Raw genomic sequence first — 10000 nt, 5'->3', positions numbered from 1 at the left:
CGAGAAAGAGAGAGGGAAAGAGAGAAAGAGAAAGGGAAAGAGAGAGAGAGACGGAAGGTTAGATACAATACTTCCTCAGAAGGGGAAGGATTAGGATGGAGGGATGGAGGATGGCAGGGGAGGGGAGGGGTATGATCATGTAGGATTAACTCTTAGCTGTTCCAGGCTGGGATAACAGCCTGAGTATACACGAGTGCCCGGAGGAAGGATAAAGGAAGGGGAAGGGGGAGGGGGAGGGGGAGGGGAGGTTACAAATCCCGAAAGGGAAACAGAGATGCTACAGAGATGCAGCTTCCCGAGGGAGACTCTTTACGTTTCAATAACATCTTACGAGAAGTCTCCTTGGTAATCCCTGACATCCCCGATGACATGTTACGTTAAATGCCCCGGCAGAATACCTCGATAAAAGCCTCGCGAAGAAAAAAGGACACTGAAGGTTCGGAAACTGGGCGATTTTCTCCCAACACGCGGGATATAATGGTCCTTCATGTGAAAATGGATGTAATAATAATAAAATAAAACTTTGTTATGATCTAGGCTGACGCACGCTTGATACAAGAAAATAATAATGTCTACCAACCTAACTTTGTTTGTAGTAATTAGTAACGCAATCTGACCACCAACTCATTCCAGTAGAGCACAAGCTGCCCGGCATTAATTAAAGCCCCACTTGCAATAATCAGACAAAGAAGTAAATCTACAGTCTAGATTGTAGTTCTCGATATTCGATTCTCTTTGGATTTATTTTTAGATACCAGACTGTCTGATAATATCCTGAATTCGCTTAACATCGCATCTAAAAAAGGTCTACTCGCCTTCATACGAATCCTACCTTTTAAGCCTTTTCACATCCAAACTCACTGACAAAAAATCCTCTTCGCTATTTCAAAGCAACGACTCCTATAAAGTCGACCAATTGAACTCGTCTTGCTAACATAACCCGTTAGTTAGTAAGCGCCGTGAGTACTAACCACTCCGCCTGACCGTTGGGTGTTTAACAAAGTCGTTACCCGTTAAGCGTGCGCAATATCCGATAAGCCTAAGTATTCCACATTAAGCTCTGTAAGAAGTGGCCGTAAAGCGGAGTCAGGGCCATATTCACTTTATATACAAGACGTTCTCCGCGGTTTCTATCTCTCCTTTCTTTCCCCTTCTTGCTCTACTCTCCTTTCTACTTCCCTCCCTTCAATAAGAAAGAAAGAAAGAAGGGAAAAAAATCTTCCCTCGTGGCCCCCCTCCCCCGCTCCCTATTCCTCCACCCTCAACCCCACCCTACATTATCCCTATCGGGGTTAGAGCCAGCACAGCCCAACGCCTACCCTGCCAGCCAGCCTCAGCCAGCCAACCATCGAGATTAAAACTATTCCCGAAGTAACAGCACATTAACGATCCCCCGAAAGTTCCTCTCTCGAAAGTCCTAAAAAAAAACATTTCTTCTTTCATTAACTGACTACAATACATTAGCGCCCTTACGAGTCACGGCGTCTGAGGAGGAGGGGAAGGAAAAGGAAGCGAGGGGGGAGGGGGGGAGAGGAGGAGGAGGAGGGAGAGATGGAAGAAAAGAGTGTTAAGAGCAAGTAGGGGACATAAGATGGAGGAGGAGGAGGAGGAGGAGGAGGAGGAGGAGGAGGAGGAGGAGGAGGAGGAGGAGGAGATGGAAGAGGAGGAGGAGGATTATATTCATAAACAGTCCAAGTCCTTTGATGAACAAATCCATCTTAAAAGAGTTCCTGTTAAGTATTCAGAAATATATTTATGACCTATAACATAAATAATTGTTGGTATATCAAAAGATATATCAAATTTTCCATAAAAAAATATATATAAAATAGAGTTGAGAATAAAGAACATATAAAAAAATACAAAGGAAACATATAACTAATGGAAAAAGGACTAAGAAAGGTTTAGTCACCGGGGGTCAGGCACAAGGGATAGAAGGAAGAATCTTGAAAAGAGATCGAAGAACAACGAATGGTCTCCCGTGATCTGTTTCTCCATGGGAGGGGGGATATGGGGAAAGGTGGGAGGGGGGATATGGGGAAAGGTGGGAGTGGATATGGGGGAGGAGGGGAAGTACATGTGATGGGGGTGTCCATATGGGGAAGGGGGGGGTGCATGTGATGGGGATGGGGTGTATTAGGGTAAGGGGGTGATTATGGGGGAGGTGGTGTCTGCATATGGGGGAGGGGGAAGTGTTTATAAGGGAAGGGGATGTTTATGGTATGTGCATATGGGGAATGGGGGAGTGTATAGTGAGGAAGGGGGGGTGATTATGGGGGAGGTGGTGTGCATGTAGGGGATAAGGAGGGGTTGTATATGGAGGATAGGGGAGTGGCATAACGGGGGGGAAGAGGTGTGCGTGTGTGGGGAAATAATTTCAGTAACTTTAGTGTATTTCCCAGCGTAATGTCATTCAGCTAAAACAAGCAAAATGCCTACGTTTATACCGAACTATAAATAACAAATGATCATAATCATTTTAATTATATAAACACTCGGTACTTTGATCATCGGAATCTATAAATGTACATTTCGGATGTGCATTTACCGCTAGCTTTTTTTCTTGTTTTTTTCCTTTTTTATAACAGTTCATTATCTACAAATTCAAATTTCGAACTATTTTCAATAATCCTGCGCCAACATAAAACACACATAATCTTAAACTGCCGAACTTCACTCTCAGAACAATAAACTAATCTTCATCTTTTGTTTAAAAGATGACACTAATAACGTATCACAGACTGGTTGTTATAAGAATCGCTGTTTATCTAGTTTCTTAAAAATAGACAGTCAGACAATTATGATCTGATCGATACTCCTTCCTTTGCACGCGACAGAGGGAGAGGAGGAGGGGGAGAAGAGGGGGAGAAGAGGGGGAGAAGGAGGAAAAAGAGGAGGGGCAGTGAAAGAGGAAAACGAAGAGGAGGGGGGAGGAGGAGGAAAAAGAGGAGAGCGGGTTAAGGAGGAAAACGAAGTGGAGGAGGGGAGAAGAGAGAGGGGGGCAGGAGAAAGATGAGAAAGAGGAGGAGGAGGAAAAACAGTATTTGACTTTGTAAATAAACAACATTCTCTTCATCTCAGCCAGTGAACGGGAAAACAGATGACAGTTTTTTCTTCAAGTCAACGAAAAAATACTGCTAACATTCTCTACGATTTTTTGTTTCTTTTACAGCGAGCCGGACTCGTGCACTGTGTCTGTAAAACTGCGCGAGATTTATGTGCAATGTCCATGCAAATAACTAGGAAGGGAATAACTTCATGATTGTACCCACCAGTGAGGATAGTCACGCATCACACCAAACCAACCCAACCCAACTCAACCCAACTCAACCCAACTCAACCCCACAGGTGCCAAAGTGTTCCGCGCAGCCATCTTTTAGCAAGATGTTCTATATCCGCAAATAGAAGATAAGAGAAATGACTGATTTTCGTCCCCACCAACTAATACAATTCTACATCTGCCATGAGAAAACAACGATCTAACCGTAATCAGCTGGATGAATCACGAATTTCTTGTCCATGTTATCGGGGTTAAACTACGCCCCATTGGCGAGGGAAAGACAGAAACAGGGAGGAGAGCTATTGCAGCTGATACAGAGACAGACACCGAGCATCAATTACACTAATGGCCGATTTACGTGATGAAAACCAGCGCTGGCATTCGGGACGCCCACACGCCCGCCCCCTCCCGGAAAGGCTCTTCTTCGGCCGCGCGGAGGATCTTGTGGCATGGGCGTGTGAGGGAAGCGGGTTTCAATAGAAGTTTTGTTCTGGAAATATTCCAGGGCTAATCTAGGTTTGGAAGGTTTAATTAATCTCCAAAGACAAGCATGCCATTCTAGATCACTGATTAATTCATTATAAAAATGGCGTCACCTCACCATTGGTTAATTCGGATGCCATCTGTAATTTCGTTTGGAGCAAAATCATTATTCATCTGTCCTCTCTCCCTTTCTCCTTCTTCTTCTTTTTCATCTTCTTCCCCCTCTCCCTACCCCTTTCTATCCCTTCTCTCTGCTACATACAGTTTTAATGTTAACTCGATTTCACTCATATTTCTACCTTTACATATACAGACACATACATACATACATACACAAACTAACTCACTCACTCACTCTCTCTCTCTCTGTATCTATCTATTTTTATCCCTCTTTCTCTCTCTTGAACACACACACACACACACACACACACACACACACACACACACACACACACACACACACACACACACACACACACACACGCACGCACGCACACACGCACAGAAGCACTCACTCGCAAACTCGCATTTCCATGTTTATCTCCGCAGAAATAACGAAATCATCTCCAGGAAGAAAAATAATCGCATCTCCATACGATATCTATCCTCGAAGCCTCCTGCATAATCTGCGTTTCCATTCCCGTATGCAAATTAGAAGAATATATCCCCTCCCTCCCTCATTCCCTCCCTGACTCCCTCCCTCCCCCGTTCCCCTTTCCATCCGTCTGAATATGCGTCTGACTGCAACTTTAACGACGTCTCTATAACGTTTCTTAAGCATCCCCCCCCTAAAAAAAAAAGAGATAACTATCCTACAGCCAATGGAGGAGTCGGAGGAAGGGGAGTGGCAGGAGGAAGGGAAGTGGCAGGAGGAGGAGGAGCAGGAGGAGGAGGAGGAGGAGTGGTAGGAGGAGGAGGAGGAGGAGGAGTGGCAGGAGGAGGAGTGGCAGGAGGAGGAGGAGGAGGAGTGGTAGAATGAGGAGTGGTAGGAGGAGGAGGAGGAATGGCAGGAGGGAGGAGGAGGAGTGGCAGGAGGGAGGAGGAAGAGTGGCAGGAGGAGGAGGAGGAGGAGGAGGAGTGGCAGGAGGAGGAGGAGGAGGAGTGGCAGGAGGAGGAGTGGCAGGAGGAGGAGGAGGAGGAGTGGCAGGAGGAGGAGTGGCAGGAGGAGGAGGAGGAGGAGTGGTAGGAGGAGGAGGAAGAGTGGCAGGAGGAGGAGGAGGAGGAGTGGCAGGAGGAAGGGAAGTGGCAGGAGGAGGAGGAGCAGGAGGAGGAGGAGGAGGAGGAGGAGGAGTGGCAGGAGGAGGAGGAGTGGTAGGAGGAGGAGTGGTAGGAGGAGGAGGAGGAATGGCAGGAGGGAAGAGGAGGAGTGGCAGGAGGGAGGAGGAAGAGTGGCAGGAGGAGGAGGAGGAGGAGGAGTGGCAGGAGGAGGAGGAGGAGGAGTGGTAGGAGTAGGAGGAGGAGTGGCAGGAGGAGGAGGAGTGGCAGGAGGAGGAGGAGTGGCAGGAGGAGGAGGAGGGGCAGGAGGAGGAGGAGGAGGAGGAGGAGGAGGAGGAGGAGGAGGAGGAGGAGGAGGAGTGGCAGGAGGAGGAGGAGTGGTAGGAGGAGGAGTGGTAGGAGGAGGAGGAGGAATGGCAGGAGGGAAGAGGAGGAGTGGCAGGAGGGAGGAGGAAGAGTGGCAGGAGGAGGAGGAGGAGGAGGAGGAGGAGGAGGAGGAGGAGTGGCAGGAGGAGGAGGAGGAAGAAGAAAAGTGGCAGGAGAATGAGGAGGAGGAGTGGCAGGAGGAGGAGGAGTGGCAGGAGGAGGAGGAGGGTTGAAGGGGGGAGGAGGAGGAGGAGGAGGAGGAGGAGGAGGAGGAGGGTTGAAGGGAGGAAGAGCATGTGAGAGAGGGAGGGACAGTGGCAGCATCCGAAGGGGTACGAGGGCCAAAACTGGAAGCGGAACGCCAGGACGGGCAGGAACCGAACACCGTCGCCGGGAGATGCCTCGCGGCGGAGGGAAATGACCAGGTAAGGCTCGAGGGGCCTTGGCGCCGGCGGAGGATGGCCCTCGACGGGTCCCGGATGTTAACCCTGACTGTCACCCGCTGCCACGCATCACCTGAGGGTAATCGCCAATCTCTAACCCGAAGTGACAAATCCTATTAACGTAATCTGATGTGTGGGGGGTGGAAGGTAGGGGAGGGGGAGGGGGGAGGGACACCCTAGTCCTCTTCCCCGAGGACTAGGGGGACACGGGAGGTACATGGATGGGAGATAATGGGGATAATCAAATAATGCAAATTGCAGATGGAGCACATAATTAAAGCCGAAAATACACCGTTCCCCTAAAATGCAGGCCAATCGGTTTTACGCCGACTGCCACCATCGCTTTCAATCACGCCCGCGTTTGCTTTACATCTTCCCACGAGAGAGAGAGCGAGAGCGAGAGCGAGCGAGAGAGAGAGAGAGAGAGAGAGAGAGAGAGAGAGAGAGAGAGAGAGAGAGAGAGAGAGAGAGAGAGAGAGAGAGAGAGAGAGAGAGAGAGAGAGAGAGAGAGAAAGTTAACAAATGTACCTCTTATTTAGTTATTCCTTTGACTCAAACCTAATTTCCAGTAGCGAATAGGCATACTGCTTTACAACTTCCTCGCACTAGTTATCATTTTGTAAAAGTTTTTGTTTTATCTCTAATATTTCATTTCGATTCGATCTAATTAACTTCCTTCAAGCCTAGCCCCTCCAACCTTAACCCTCCACCCCCTTCCCTTAATGCAGCTCCGCCCTTACCCTCGGTTCCCTGATGTAGGTCCCAAGATTGGTCTGGCTCTCAAAACAACATTTTTTACCCCTTCGAAAAGTCTCTGCAATCAAACTACAGGCCGGTCACTTCGGCCTGCCCTCCTGAGCTTATCCCCTGTCCCATCAGCCACTCCCTTCGATATGCCCCCTGTCGCTTGAGCCTCCCCCTGCCCCTGGCATCGCCGAGTGTCTTCGCAGTTGTGCGCCTGCCTCGTGCCCGCCTACGAGCTCCGTCACCGTTAGCTGAACAGGTAAATGGCCCGGTAAACGCGGTTAATTACCCGTGTGTGTCGTGCTCCCCAGCTTATGGAGACCCGCCCATTGCTCCCTCCCCCTTCCCCCTCCTTTCGCCCGATCCAGGACAGGCCAGGACAACGACGACTGTCGTTATTGCAATGATTGATGCCTGCATTCTGCCCAGCCATCAAAATCATCACAACAATCGCCTACATGTCGATGTTTGCAACTGACGCGAGACGCCGTAAATATGAACTCCCATTCTATGACTCGCACGAGCCTACGCTGCCCGAGAGTCATATGGAATGATGTCGTAAATGAGTTATGGCATCCGTAATGACGGGGCCGGACTTGCAACTCCCCGTCCCACTCCCATGTCCTACTCCCCAGCGTGGCTGCCTCCAAACGCACACTCCCGGGACGAGGAACGCAAACAGTATCATTCAGTGTAACGATGCACTCACTTAAGCAACCAACTCGACCAACGCTTCTATGTCATTTCCTATTTCCCGTATTCCTACATATAAAATCACCATTCTACTAAACCGACATGAATGTTGAGATGCAAATGCCTCTAATGGATTTGGAGACTGATGCTAGGCCATCCCCTCGTCACAAAATACAAAAAAAGACTAGAGCGAAATACACCCTATACATACAGTCCTATTAGGATACACGATACTAAGCCAAAGTGGCCCACTTACCAACTCGCCCACTCGCCCACTCGGCCACTCGCCCACTCGGCCACCCACCCGCTCACTGCCATCGTCGCATCGATACTCACCTCACTCTCAGGTACGATCGCCTTCGTTCCGGCTTTTAATGTGATATAGTGAACGCATTTGCCGGCCATCCAGTATGGGAATGGACGCTATAAATTGCCGACTGAATTTTGTCACATCGCCTCGTTCAGATTTATGAAGCCGTCGGTCAGCTACAGCCTCCAGCATGCCTGCCGGCTCTCGAAGTCTTTGCGCCGCGCTGGGGGACCGACAGAAAAAGGCGGGATGGCTGGTGTGTTACTGATGTTCAGGGGGAGGGGATGTTGAGGGGGAGGAGGAGGGGATGTTGAAGGGGAGGGGGAGGGAGGTAGGGTGGGTGAGAGGGAGGGAGGTAGGGAGGGAGGGAGGGAGAGAGAGATGGGAATAATCTAACTTAGATAAAAATGATAGCGCATGCAAGATGAATGATAAAGGGAGGGATAAGAAGAAGAGAGGGAAGAAGAGAAGGAAGTTCACGAAGGTAAAATAGTAGAATTGAAAAAGCTGAAGGGGAAAATAGCAACAGACGGAAACACAATACTGATAATGACGAAGGTATTGATAAGAATGATGATGGTGGTGATGATGATAATGACGACGACGACAACTACAAAGACGATGATAACAACAATAATAAAACTAGATACAACAACACCAACAGTAGCAAAGTAATTCCGAGCAAGGCTCCGAAATCGGACAGAACGGGGTTGGCGCTGCCCTCCTCCGCCCTCAGCCCGCTCGATAAGGCAACACTCGGCGCTGACCGGACACACCAATTAAGTCATCGCACTCGCTGTCGCTTGCGCATCTTCGCGAGCCAGGCACAATGGGGGAGGGGAGGGGAGGGGAAGGAAGGGGAGGAAAGGAAAGGGAAGGGAAGGAGAGGGGATAGGGAGGGGAAGGGAGGGGAAGGGAAGGGAAGGAGAGGGGATAGGGAGGGGAAGGAAGGGAAGGAGAGGGGATAGGGAGGGGAGGGAGAGGGGAGAAAAGGGAAGGGAGAGGGAGGAGGAAAGAAGGGAGGGGAAGGGAGGAGAAGGAAGGGGAGGGAGGGAGGGAGGAGAGGGAAAGGATGGGGAGTGGAGGGATAGAGGAAGGGAGGGGAGGCATAGGAGAAGGTGAAGGAAGGGAAGGGAAGCGAGGGAGAGAGAAGGGGAGGAAAGAGGAAGACGGGGTAGGAAGGAAAGGAAAGGGGAGTGGAGGGAAAAGGAAGAGGAGAGAAGAGGAAAGGGGAGGGGGAGGGGAGGAGAGAGAGGGGAGGAAGGGGGAGGGGAGGGAGAGAGGGAGAGAGAGGGAAAGAGAAAGAGGGAGGGAGGGGGGAGAAAGAAAGAGGGAGGGAGGGAGGGAGGGAGAGGGAGAGGGAGAGGGAGAGGGAGAGGGAGAGGGAGAGGGAGAGGGAGAGGGAGAGAGAGAGAGAGAGAGAGAGAGAGAGAGAGAGAGAGAAGGAAAGCAAGAGATATGCATGTTACGACTTTCAACAATTCATGATTCCAGCGCCCTGCCGGTCAATCAGCGCCAGCCTCCCGCGTTACCATCCCGAGTTCCCATCTCAGCGACACTGAGCCTAGACGCGCTTCTCTCTCTGTAGGACGACAGTTTCAGTGATCTACCTAATCCACAAAATAACAGAATGACGCTGATTCTGAAGTTGATGCTGAAGTTGATGAAGCTGAAGCTGATGATGATGACCGTGATGATTTATGATGATGATAAACTAACTGCACATTCGCTCCTCTTCAGTGCAAGCAACATCGCCAACAATCTTTCCTTTGCCGCTTGGGAATGCAACTGCAACGACGCGGTGTTAATTCTGTCCGGCACATTTGCTCAACTTGGGTCATCATTAATGATAATTACAGTATCAAGCTTGACTAAATTCTTAACGGACTGAATGCAGAAAATATAAACTTAGTTATAACAGGAGTCTAGTCCTATAATGGATGCTTTTAATTATGCATGCTTACATATCTCTGAAGTTGGATTGGGAGCCGGGAGAGGGAGAGGGAGAGGGAGAGGGAGAGGGAGAGGGAGAAGGAGAGGGACGGAAAGAGGAGAGAAGGGTGGGAGAGGAGGAAGGAAATGAGGCAGAGGGGGAGAGATGGGAAAGAGAGGAAGAAAAAGGGAAGGGCTGAAAAAACGAGAGAGGTAGAGGGAGGAGGGAGGAAGGAGGAAGGAGGAAGGAGGAAGGGGGAAGGAAGAAGGAGGAGAGAGGAGAGAGGAGAGAGGAGAGAGGAGAGGGAGAGACAGGGAGACGGAGATAAGAGTGGGAACAATAATTGGGAGAAGGAGAGGGAAAGAGAGAGGCGGCGGAGGAAGGGAAGCGAAACAGCAAAAAAATAAAACAAGGCATAAGAGGAAGAAAGGAAGATGAAAGACCATAGAAAAGGGCAACGGGAAATAAAAGAGGCGAGAGAAGAGAGAAAAAATATGTATGGGAGAGGAAAAAAAAGGGAGGGAGGAATAAAT

General features: G+C 49.7%; 1 protein-coding gene across 3 annotated transcripts in view; it reads right to left on the bottom strand.

Annotated features, from left to right (window-relative positions):
• The window catches only part of Lar (tyrosine-protein phosphatase Lar), a 938228-nt gene that overhangs the window by 620741 nt on the left and 307487 nt on the right, over nt 1–10000 (bottom strand). The window lies entirely within an intron of this gene.

This window comes from Penaeus japonicus, unplaced genomic scaffold (genome assembly GCF_977035675.1).
Source record: "Penaeus japonicus unplaced genomic scaffold, GWHDUDI00000001_assembly GWHDUDI00000023, whole genome shotgun sequence".
NCBI classification, from domain to species: Eukaryota; Metazoa; Arthropoda; class Malacostraca; order Decapoda; family Penaeidae; genus Penaeus; species Penaeus japonicus.
Note: the sequence above shows the minus strand (reverse complement) of the source record. Positions and strands in the feature narration are given on the sequence as shown.